Consider the following 13,202-nt stretch of genomic DNA (forward strand, 5'->3'; position numbering starts at 1 on the left):
TTGTCCATCTAAACATTGCCTTTCCTTGTACATCACTCCTGTTTCCCCCTGGCCTTCCTGTCCTTGCACAATTCCGCTCATTTCTCCTTGCTCTTTCTTTCAATTTCCCCTTTCAGTCTCCTTTTCCTTCCCGTTTACATTTTCTTCCACTACCTTCTCTGTCTGCTCCGTGGCATTACTCTCGACCTGACTGTTCTTTTGTAGACGCACAAAGCACTGCTCATCACTGCTTCGTGAAAGCCTGGGATAGCCCTGGTAATCTAGCCAGGCACTAGGGCCACGCTCCTCCTCGCGAATTACGTTTGCTCCCCACGCGGGTTCTCCCCTTCTGATCCCGCAACGTCGACTACCTCGCGTGGCGCCGAATCCCCCGAAACCGCCTCTATTCTCCGCATCGCGGTACCCACACTCGCACTCTCCCTCTACGAGACTGCCGCATCCTCTGCACTTCACTGCCTTGCAGTCTCTCGCCAGATGATATTCGGATTCACACCGAATGCATCGCTTCCTAACGCCCTCGTAGAAGCACTCCACCCGCACGGCCCGAACCGTCATAAAGTTGGGTACTTCACCAACCATGTCCATCAGAACGGTCCGGGCACCTGACTCACTATCCGAGTGCTTTCCCGTGAGCATCTCTTTCTTTGTGCGCATGACGGTACCATAAACCCCTCAGCACCGCCTCCAAATCGGTGTCGGGGAAGTCAATGGTGTAGCGTAGTACAGTAACCCGCTTGATACGGCCGCCCTGAGCAAATAGCTTCGCAGTTTGCCCACCGATGACCAGACTTCCCCTCTCCCGAAGGGGGCGAGCGCCTTCCAGAGTGCGGGAAACCACCTCGTATTCGCCTTTACCGAGGTTGTTTCCTCCCTGAATGTGGCCCGGCGCCACAATTTTCGCGGCACTGAGTACATCGTCTAGAAAGTAGCGGTAAGGTGCCTGAACCTGGAAGGCGAGAGGCCTTTCCACAGCCTCCGCCATGATACACTGCACTGCCCAGCACTACCAAAGCACAGTATACCCACACACTGCAAGACCAGCAAAACCACTGTAGCACTAAGCCCGGCTAACTTAATCTTCTACAAAATGTTTACCAGCTTAAGCTAAACGCAATGAACGTAATTAAGAGCTACAACACTAGGCAACACACTACTAAGCCCACAACAAGCTCTGTTATAGCACTAGAGCACCCAGCGGTAGATTAAACAGTACACATACGTATTAAGTGACACTCAAATACCATAACACAAGGCTAAGCTAAAGCTGCTAGAACAGAAACTAAATACAGACAGCAAGAAACAACGGAGAAATGCGGTAATGAAATACGCTCACCCAAAGATGTCCAATGTAGGCGTAAATCCGCGCGAGAAACAGCGGTTCACGTAAATGCCCCCAAACAGCTGACAGACATCAACAAAAGGAGGCTGGCGCCAGAGGAGGCACAGTAAACGGGTTTCGCCGCCGCGAAAATAGTGTCGCCGCTGGCATTTCCCGCCAAATTCCGGCTATTTACTTTCCATTGGCTCCGGTCCCCCACGTAACCTTTCTCGATCATGATTGGCTGAGGCTCATTTAACCGGTGGATTCTCCAGCGTTCGTTTCTCCGAGGCGCCGACCCGTCTGACCGTTGTGTAGCTGGCGTCTACGTATGTGAGCAGATGGTGATTTCGTTTCGTGGATTTCGAAGATGTTCGAGCCATGATCGAACCCCTGAATGAAAGGTAAGCAGACAAACGTATGATGCATGTCAGTGATCAGACGTTTAATACAGTCTCCTAACTGTGTGCATGGAGGTACGCCTTGTGCCGTATTACATCGCTTTCTGCCGGTTATCAGTCATGATCTGGTAGATGATTATGCGTGGCGTTACTTGTTGCGTTTTGTTGCGCTATTTGAATGTGTCTGATGTTTAATACACTGGTGTACATGTAAACGAAAACAGCGTGCATCGCGTACGCCTTGCTCCTCGAATTTTGTCATTAGGCGCGTAACGATGGCATGTCTTACATAGCGTATTCAGCCAATTAACGTTGCCTGTGCTCGGGTTTACCATGTCATTAACAGGTTCCTTTTCTTTTTTCTTTCATTCAGACGCCGACAGCTGTTCGTTGCCTTGCGATCCGCGAGCATGTGGCCCGTCACCTGAAAATTCTACAGGTGTGCTGGGATGAATCGGATGGCTTCTGCAACTCATCGCGTGTTATGTATGTGTGTAATAATATCTACTTTGTCCAAAGCTACTAGGTTCCCTTAAGGATTGTATAATATCATAGTCACGCTTTCTGCTGCTCGGCACTATTTATTCTTTATTTATTCTGCAGTATTCCGTAATAATCGTGTAGATTTACTTGCATTCAAATGTTGCTTCTTGTTTATATGTTTACCGTGTCAATAAATTTGTACATGTGAATTCCTTCGTCTTCTGGATCTTCATTTTCTGCTTCTCGATAATATTAGCAGATGGCCTGGCGAAGCACTCGGAACAGGGGGGGGGGGGAGGGAGAATTTGAGTGAGAGGGTGTGGAGAGGGCACGCGGCGCACATGCGCTATTCGATCAGCCAGCGCGCGCTTTTTGGCGCCGTTTTCCGGCTATTTTGTCGTGATTTGTTACGGATGATCACGTGGTCAAGGGGGGCGGTGGTTTTCGTGGCGAAACTGTGGAAGCTACAGCTGCACTCCACTGCTGGCGCTATCTACTATGACGGCGACACCACACGAAACACCGTGGCGCCCTCTCTGGAAGCGCCGCACAACCACACACTTAAAACCCACGTGGAAAGCTTTCACGCACGAAAAACACCCGAAGTGCAGGCGATGCAAACTCAAAAGGGTAATCCGAGTGGGCCGGTGGCCTTTGCCTTGCCGCACACACCACAAAAGCACACACTGCACCAACGAACACAGTGAAAACAGCTCAAAACACACGTTAGGCTTAGGGCCCGTGGTTGCCGTCGTCACACACACTTCCCCTCGTTGGAAACACCGGTCCAGCGACGCAGAGAGGTGCGCTGGGCACACGCCGCCGTCCTCCGAACTCTTACGTCTGCCAGAAACGTCGAAATTTCTAGACCTAGTCAGGGTGAGAGAAAGAAAAGATCACGGGGCTGTGACACCACGTGCGGGAGAAGTCTCGCTGTCCCAGTCGGCGGAGTTCCCGAAGCAGGTTGAACCGCAGCTACCGACGGATGATCCCCATGTAACGATGAAGACAGGGCTGGAGTCCGTCACGTGCGGCAGCAGCGCGCGCACGGCTGGTACCTGGTAGGCAATCCAGTCCTCCTAAGGTAACCGAGGATGCGGCTGTAGAGTATGTACCACTACGCCAATCTACAACGTTGCAAGCTCATTGGCCTAGACTGTGTGCGCGCTCCGATTGGTCGACAATGTTTTGAAATCGCATTTTCTACGCGCGCATGTGCGTGCAGCGTTGGCGGCCGTTTCAACAGTTTCAGCACAGTTTCGAAATAGCTCGCATCGGCTGACACGGCGTCCGTTGTCTTGTGTTCCGTGTTTCGGTGATGTCAATCGGCAGAACAGTTTGGGATTCTACGCGTGTTGTGCTGTTTCTGGACACGACTATTATCCCAGGTACAGTCTATCAACTACGGAACTGGAATGATTCGTGGGTTGGAGCGGTTTGAGAGTGGCGAACGCGTTCGGGCGCCGTTGGATTTTGAGGGCTGATAACAAAGACGGGATTACGATTACGTGCCACAAAAGTGCCTTCCGCTCTGCAAGCAAGGAAAGAAGATGCTCATCATAAAATCGGCCGGCACGGCGTCCTCTTGCGTTCCGTGTTTCAGTGATGTCAATCGGCAGAACAGTTTGTAGAAGTGTTCGCTAGTTTATTCATGCGTCGATGTGATTCAGTGTGTGTTGTACGGTTCCTGGACACGACTACTATCCCACGAATATTCTATCAACTCCGGAACTGGAATGCTTCGTGAGTTGGAGCGGTTGGAGAGTGACGAACATGCTCGGGCCGTGTCGGATTTCGAGGGCTGTGTTCGTTTTGCTTCAAGTTCGAACTTAGTTACAGTGCGTCAACAACGCAGTGGACTTTGTATTCACAGTGCACCCATGTTGCAGATCACTGAATCAGTGCTTTGTGTCAAATAAATGTTTCTTTTAGCCAAAAGAAGCTTCAGTTATTTTGAATATCGGGTAACGGCGGTAGGAGTGAAATCCGGTAGAAGTCGATGGTAGCCAGAACCGGCCGAAAGCTCAGCCAAAGTTAAGGCTCCTGATTGGCCGACTGGCATTGCATAATATCTACAACGTTGCATTCTCATTGGTCGCGTTCCCAGTGTTGTGTGAATTATCTCAAACTATGGGCTCTATAGGGAGCTGTTGGAGCCTGGGCAATTTCCGCGATCAAAAGCACAAACTGCGCTTCCGCATGGCGGGGATGAGGCACAGGCGAGAGGAAGCGCACAGCAGAGAAGGGGATTCCCGTACCCGGAACACGTCAGCGGCGCACCGAAGCAGAGCAGCCGAAGTAAACAGACTGCGTAGGCATGCTGTAGTGTCTCTACGCTTCCGCATACCCGGCACCGGGGAGTCACGGGGGTCGGAGGAGCGATTGCCCTCGGAAACGCACAATGCCATGCGCCAGTCTCCACATGAACGATGCGCGGCTGGAATCCAAGAACGGAGCCGTTAATAGATGCCAAGCCGGCACCGCTGGGAGAAGGTCATTGACAAGGGGGGAGGGGGGGAAGGTTCCGGGCCCAGCAGCGTGACGATGTCGCCGAGCCGGAGTGCGTGCACATCGCAGCCAGGGGAGCGAGTCCGTATCACGGACATCGCGTCTGCCGCCTCTGCATAAAAATCCAGGGGAGCGGCAGCCCGAGGCACGGTGTGTGACAGGGGGACGTCAAAGAACCTAAGCTTGTAACTTAGGAAGAAATGGGTTAAGGTAGTGAGGGGCTGCGCTGTCGAGTGCGCGCAGCGTCCATCGCAGGTGAAGGGCGCGGGCTACCACGGTAAGATCGGGTGTGCCTCACCCCGGCTGCGTCGCGAGGTAGTTGCACGATAACGAGGGGGAGCTGTTCAACAGCAAAGCCCCAGAAAAAACGGTAGATTTCCGTGTGCACTCGAACGCGCGTGCGACGCGGCACCATCAGTAGGCTTGCGATGTAAGTCACTACTGAGAACAGTATGCTGCGCACAATGTTGGCACGAGCGGCGAGGGAGGTCTGTAATTGTTTGTACAGGCTCACCCGTTCACTCAGAGTGTCAGTAACACGGATCCACGTGCTGGAGAGGACCGCGGCGCCCGAATAGAAAACCGAGCACCTTCACTTGGTTCACTGCACCAACACCACACACTGCACCATCATAGTTTCCCAACGGCACACTTGTCGATGTTGAGCTGCGCTCCACTTGCGGCACAATACTCCCCGCAGATGGCGATCACACGGTTCACGGATGATTCGTTCGGAACGACGACTGTTACGTCGTCCGCGTACGCGAACGTGGGAACACACACTGGGGCACCAGGGAGCGGCGTGCGCGCGATGCGAGAGTCGCACCAAACACGTTGGAGCAAAGGCTCAATGCATAGTACATACAGAGCGGGCGAAAGCGCGCATCCCTGCCTTACGCCGCGCTCGATAGGAAAAGAGTCACTCACAAAACCGTTAACGATCACCCGTGATTCGGGTGCCCTATACAGGGTTGTAATTTTCATTACAAACGCGTGTGGAAGGCGCGCGGTACTCATGACATCAAATAGGTACAGACGACTAAGGCGATTGAAGGCTTTCTCCTGGTCTAGTGTTAACACAAGACTGGGGAGGTCGCGATCGATCACCCACTCTATCAGGTCATGCAAAGCAGTCTTGGGTAGTAACTAAGTTACTTTTAACTTGTAACTGAGTTACAGTAACAGTTAGTTACAGTTTTTAACCCTGTATTTTTTAAGCGGATTATTCTTGAATGTTTTATTTTTAAACGTTTATTCTTAAAGCTCAGCTACGCCGATTTTCGAGTGTTACAGAATGGAGTGGTACTGACACGATGTGTTCATAAGGGAACACTGATTATGTGTGCAAAATAGTTATCCCAAACTCCTCGCGGTTTTTCGAAAAAGTGAATTTTTAGTTTCACTGACATTCCGTCTTGTGGCCCGCAAACCCTGTGTCGACGACACATTCGTGGTCTGCCCGCGCTCCGGCTTGCCATGACTTTTGGCTTGGTTTCTTCCGCCAAGCCGGCCAGTTTCTTCTGCCGAGCCGTCTGCTGCGCAGATTCACATTGGGGAAGTGATAAACAGTTCGCTATTAGGGAGCCAGTATATTTCTGGACTTCACTAAACCCACGAGGAACGTGAGTTTTGCTTCCTTCGACTGCAAAGCATTTGCTAGGCCAGTACAGACTTCCTGGTGTGATTCGTGTTCTGTGCTGCGTGCCGAGAATGCGTGAGCGTTTTGCTCCCGTCTGCAAGAACACTTCTGCATGCAGTTCCAATGTTTCAAACCACAATTTTCCGAAAGGCGAAAGAGAAATCTATTGACTGCAACAATCGGTTACAACTCCGACTGGGTGCCACCTTCGAAAGCAGCGATTTAATCTGTTCATCTGGCTCATACGAATGTTACGGAAGCAATGCGCAACTTGTTTCACAAGAAGCCGAAGACGTCTCGTCCGGGATGCTGTGCCAACCTTATCTGCAACAGGAGATTGCAGGGGCAGGACTAGGCAGCAGATAAAGGTAAGACGCGTAATGTTAGACAAGTCAGTCATGCGGTGCAAATTGCATCACGTAGAAGAGAAAAATACGCTATCTGTCAGTTACTGCTTCATCCTTTAGAGATTAGGCCCCAGCGGGTGTATTCTCAGTACAGATTTGGAATTGCCTTTTTTGTTAAATGATTGCGCAGGCATTCTGGCACCACCGAAAAGCTTGCACTCCACGTCTCAACTATCACCGTCTGGGTTTCAAGCTGAAGGCTGTCACCAGTGCCAACCAGACGCCCCTTCAAAGTTCATCTGTTTTTATTGACGGAACAGTGACACCTGGTACTGAGACATTTCATTTTCTGATTAATCAAGTGCATTCCATCACTTGTGCTCGACTTCTTGTGTTCGCATACCCTTGCTGTTGCTCACTAGCTTAGAGCAACCATGCATGAGGTGCCAGCGCTTTCAGAGTACATTTAAGCAGTATCATCGTATCATATCCACGGTAGCACATCTTGTGTATTTTGAGTAAGGTATAGATTGAATGTTGGCTCAGCTGTTGTATTTTGGTCACAAATAAGGTGTTCTTCCAGAGCGCTCAAGGGCAGTTCAAGCAGTTTCATGTGTGGAACAGCACATACTTTTTCTCAGTTTTGACTAAGGTAAATCGAAATCTTCCAGTTGATGTCTTTCGGTCATAAATTATGTTTTTCGAGACATTCGAACAGCATCATGTGTGCAACAGTACATACTTTTTCTCAGGTGAAGTAGGGCAAATCTGTCCGCCGTGGTGTTCTGGCAGTGCAGCAGAAGCTTGTGTTGCATTCAAGTGGTATCATGTATACAAAAACTTGTTTTATGCCTTTCTGTAGCTGCTGTACTAATATTGTGAGTACAGAGACATTCCTGCAGAACATATCAGAGCATCTTGTGTGCTATTGTTTGTATCATCTGCAGCAGTATATTGATAATGTTAATTATTCAATGACTTCAGCTAACATTTACATTCTTACTTCCAGGTAAACCTGTCACGCAGATGCCCTGCCCCTTGGTATACATAGTTCAAGATTGTACCGAAACAATCCACCTGGAGCATTATTCTTCAATTGGCAGTGGCATTACTATCACAACACACCACATACTGCATGTCTATGGTGCGTGTACAATGCATCAAACCTATTCTCAGGTACAGGCCAGCTGGTACGCAATTACAACATGAAACAACTGACACAGAGACCGTAAAGTCATGCCTTTTCCTCCGCGCCTCGGGTTTCATGTTATTATCCTCACATGCAGCTCAATTCGCCTGTGCTGTGCAGCATGAGCAAAAGCATATATTGTTTGTGGTCACATGACACGGAACATAAATACAGTGAAACCTTCCTATGTTGGACACCCGTGGTGCAGCCGAAGCGTCTCCTACTTATAGAGGTGTCCGAGTTACAGAATATGACGGCAACAAAAAATGGAAGAGATCACAGCTGTGAGAAATGTCCCCCTTCTTCAATTTAAGGTCCTTAGTGGTACCTGGTGGTGGTGCCTGGTAGTGGTACCTCTACCCACTCTTCACTGATAATTATTACTGATTTTAGTATATTCTATTCCGTTCAGATTCTGCTCAATGGCATTACCTCTGCAGCTTTTCGAGCAGCAAGGACATGTCTCTGAAGCATCAGCCCACTTCTCATAGCTTTGGTGCAGTGCTCGTTCAAAGGCTCTAGACAAACTGAAGACAAGTGCCCACATAAAGAATTACAATGTAGACTGACAGCACTTGTTTTTGGACTCTAAAAACTAAAGCAACAAAATGCTGAGACCAGTATAGGGGAAAAAAGGGGGCAAAAGTCAAGGCCACTGGCTCATTTTGGGTCTATTTGGTGCAAAGATGGGCCGATATTGAGGTAATTTGGCCAGGGTTTTGTCCGACTTTGCAAGGAAAACCCTATCCTACTTCCAAGATAGGGAGGTGTCCGACATAGAGAATTTCGTCCCCATGTAGTTTCAATGGGAGCCTGCCCGTGCAATGAAATCATGGGGAGTTGTCCGAGGTAGGAAGGTGTCCAACTTTGGAGGTTTTACTGTACTATAGAGCATTCTACATCATGTAATCTAACAGTTGTTCATGTTTGGATATTTTAACCATGGAATTTACCCTGCATGCACCATACCATGTCTAAACACGAACAACTGCTAGAGAGCAGCATGTACTGTTTCCGTATAGCACTTATGGCTTGCGTCCTGTGATCGGAAACAGTGGTGTCTTTTTTCTGCTAGCATACAACCAGCAAACTACAGTAAAGATTTAGAAATACTCTGTCATACCATAAAGCACTATGGGAAATGGCAGTTTGAAAAACTGGAGAAGACTGTCATTAGATTGGGGGAAATGTTCTACAGTGAAATTTTTTACAGTGTGTGCTGTACCACGTAATGCACTGCAGGCCTACCACAGTATGGTAACGCTCTGAATACTGATTTGCTCAAAAAAGGAACGTGTGCATTTCTTGTACTAACTTCCCCTTATGCAAGGTTGTAGAAAAATGTTTTCAGCTAATGGGGAGGGAGAGGACATCATTCTGGAGTCTCGTTGACCTACAATGTGTCGTGTGTGAAGGTCATTTTGAAGAGTGTAGGTGGTACAAGACTGTGTTCCCACATTCTTGGCAGTGTTGACTAATAACCATAATAAAGTAGAGGGCACATTTGTTCCTTCATAGATTTGTGTCATGGCAAAGTATGTAGAGATACATCTGTCTCAACATGCAGGTGACAAAACTGCTTTTTATGCCTTAACTATGACAAATAGTTGTCTGTTCAGCACCACTAATCATGTGCCGGCCTCCAGGACATGTCTGTGACATTCCAAAGTGATTAACATGTCCCGTAGATGTGTGCAATGCTGAAGATGACTGTACCTTCTATGGATTCTTGATTCAAGAAAAGTACTGTGTGATTTACTAACAGCAGTGAAGGTACAGCACCTGGCTGTACCTCTATATAAAAATATGTAAAGTTTGCCGAAGGAAACATCATGAAGGTCCATAGCAAAAAACCCTGAGACGAGGGATAGGAAGGGACATACACAATGTCTCAACATAGCGTGTTTGTGTCCCTTCTTGTATCTCCTCTTCAGGTCTCGCCATCATGGACACTATCACCAGCTCGCTTGCTGTTGAACCGTTCTTTCAACGATAAGGGTCACTTTCATGGACTGGATGGCAGCCAACATGCTGTCAATAAAAAGAATGGAAGGAGCTCAATATGATCCTTAGGCTGTGCGTGGTCATTGCTTTCTGACAAATGGTGACTTAGAATTTCAGGACAGTGCCTGCAGTGGTAGTATTCTTGTGTTCTCACCCTTGACGCCCATTGTGTGTCATCGGTCACCTGTAATCTGCTAATATGCACATAGCTAAAACAAAGTATATTTGTATTTCTTTGAATACAGTTGGTACAGCACATTGTTTTTTACATGTTCTTTAGAAAATATAAATAAAAAATTATCTACTCTGCAAGTCTCCTGTCAGCTCTACAGAGCAGCTTCGAATTTCACTAGAAGCCACGTGTGAAACCTAGACCAAACTAGTGTTGAACGTAGATAGATACTATTATTATTATTAGATCATAGGTCAGGCTTAGGTCCTGGTTGGTAGCAACGCATTTGAATCTTATTAAAAATTGGTGCAGGAGATGACCAACATAACTAAATACACCAACTGACTCTCGCAAATTTTGTGGTGTTATACTTTTGAAACAACATTAATACGCTGCAGTGGTGTTTTCTCCTTTGTTCCTTTTAACCTAGAAATATTAGGTCTTCGGCATCACCAGACTTAGTTGCTGAGCATGCAGTTATTTACGTTGAGCACTGCAGTTTCATGTTTGTTTCTCTGGACAAGCAAGCCCGCTTCCCCATTTTGATAAGAGTATTCCAGCTTTGACAGGGCATTTGTGGACAAGGAAAACATGTGGACTATTGTGTATTTTGCTATGAAGTGCACCGTACAAGGCAGAGGACACCATCAACCATTTCCACCAAGGTTATTAAATTTGTGATAAAGTACATATACCTTTTGTCACTGACTAATTTGGTGGCAAAGTTACTTGAGTGGCAGTTGTGCAATTTTAAGCACATGTTTAAAAAAAATAGGATATGGGAAGTGCTGACTGGTTGAACATGTGGAGTACCCAATATAATAATTGGGGGTTTACGTCGCGAGACACCTGAGTGTCGAATACACAGCACAGTGTAATGTTCCTTATTCTGGCAATGTTAGCATGGTTCAAGAAGTGGGAAATGTTGCACTACCCTTAATAACATCTCTTGGGCCTAGCAAACAGGATACACATACCCTGATCTGAAGACACTATGCCTAACTCAAAAGCAATATGAGATCGACCCGTACGTGTTTATTTGCGAAACTATTATGAATGAAATATGGCCTGTGTGGTATAGAACAATGCGCACACTCAAGTAAACATGCAAAAAATACGTATAAGGGCTCTCGACCTACATGCCGCGATGCGCTCTACGAGATAAACAACACACTACAAAACTACATCCAACACTTCTTGTGCGGGGCAACTCTAATGAGCACTTTCATATAAACGACGAATGGTTCAACGAATGCAGTTCGAGTGGTCACGATACATTCCTACGTCGTTCATTGCAGTCGCGCTATGATGCTGCACAATATATGTATCTCGTGTAACAAGCCTGGCAATCGCACGATGTGCATGGGCAGAAATACGGCCTTCTTTCTTTGAAGACCAGTCCTCTGCAGGTATATGCTCAAACGATCACCAAGTCTCACGTTGTTGCTCAATCGCTCCCATTCCTGCACTTGTAGTAAAAGCAGCAAACGGGTTGACATGAATGGCAGCTGAACGGTTGAACTGCGAAGTTCTCGAGCACATAATCACAATTTCACGCCGAAAATGATGTTGAGGTGAGTTCGCGGTTGTTGTTTCCATCGTTCAATAGTTCTCGGGATTACCTCGGACGAAACGCTCATCGTAGCCGGCGGCCATAACTGGATTTCCTCGCAAACGGGAGAAGACGCGAGGGAAGTCAGAGAAAGCCTCAGCTTTCATCCAATCAGACGCACGATTCTCTATCTACGTAGATGGAGCAGGTTTATCCCATCTACGTCACAAAAATGGCTGCGCCCATGGCTTGTTTTGGTTTCTTTGATGAATTAATTTTCGTAATAGGAAGACAAAATTGAGAAACGAAGGTGCGTTTCGGGGGCAGTTGGATGTGCTCGTTCTGAATATCACAACCGTTCCAACACATCGGGAAATCGGCGTAGCTGACCTTTAATGGTGGATTTCGGGGACCCCCCGTCCTTGCAGAGGAGGGTAATAAGTCCCTCAGACATCGACCGCGGGAGGGATCCCGCCCGTAGGCAGATTTTCACAAGCATGGTGAAAGCAGTTCCGAGGACGCCCTAGAAACGGAGGTAGAATTCCGGTGGAAGACCGTCCGAGCCAGGGGCACGGCCGCGCGGAAAGGAAGCGAGCGTTGCTCGCAACTCCCCGAGCGTGACGTCACGATCGGCAACATTCGGCTCCTCGTGCGGAGGGAGAAAGGGGAATCCCCTCGGGCTGGCTGCGTCGGCGGTGTAGAGGCGTCGGTAAAAGTCTGCGCATGCGTCGACCACAGCTGACGGCTCGTCGGCGATGGGGCCGGCGTTGTCAATGCCACTGGTGAGAACACAGAGCCTCTTGGCCGAGGCGACGGCGGAGTAACGTGCGCGAGCAAAAGGCTTCGCGCTCCCACTGTTCCGTGCGTTGCGATGCTTCAAAGCGGTCCCATTGCTGGCGTAGTAGAGTACGTAGCTTGGTGCGGAGCCTCTGGATGGCTTCGCACATGTGGTGACAACAACGAAGACGAGCGCGAGCCTCGTGCCCATCAGTTGATCGGAATCAGTTTTGGGTTTGATTCCGTCGTTACCAGACGTTGCCTCGCTCTCTCCACACTGGTGACCAGGACGTCCTTTACCATGGACGGTACGCCGCCTGCACCCTTGATCTCGCATTTCGTCATCAAGCTACCACCATTCATTCGGTCCCGGCCTGACCTATGGTTCAGTCAAGCGGAATGCCAGTTCACGCTGGGCCACATAACTTTGGCGACAACGAAGTTGCACTATGTAATGTCCGTTCTGCCCGAGGATGTGCTTGTCGGGGTCGCCGACATTCTAACCTCTCCTCCCCCGAATGACCCTTACGCGGCACTCAAGACTGCCGTAATCGCCCGGGCATCGCCTTCAGATCGACAGCGCCTGCATGAGCTCGTGTCGAACGAGCCTTTAGGTGACCGGAAGCCCTCTCAGCTCCTCCGACGTCTGCAGCACATCCTCCGGGGTTCTACGCCGTTGTTGGATGACAGAATGCTCCGCGAGGTTTTCCTTTCCAAGCTTCCTCCTTCGGTCCCGATGGTCTTGGCAGCCTCGGGCGAAGCTAACCTCCAAGCGTTAGCGGAGCGTGCGGACAAGCTCACGGAATTAGCCA

The 13,202-nt window shown here is 48.8% G+C and overlaps 1 protein-coding gene across 1 annotated transcript in view; it reads right to left on the minus strand.

Moving 5' to 3' along the window:
- Nucleotides 1–13,202, minus strand: part of LOC135392380 (uncharacterized) — an 82,671-nt gene that overhangs the window by 29,801 nt on the left and 39,668 nt on the right. The gene's annotated exons all lie outside the window — the stretch shown is intronic.

The sequence above is a fragment of the Ornithodoros turicata genome, chromosome 1, assembly GCF_037126465.1.
Source record: "Ornithodoros turicata isolate Travis chromosome 1, ASM3712646v1, whole genome shotgun sequence".
Taxonomy (NCBI): domain Eukaryota; kingdom Metazoa; phylum Arthropoda; class Arachnida; order Ixodida; family Argasidae; genus Ornithodoros; species Ornithodoros turicata.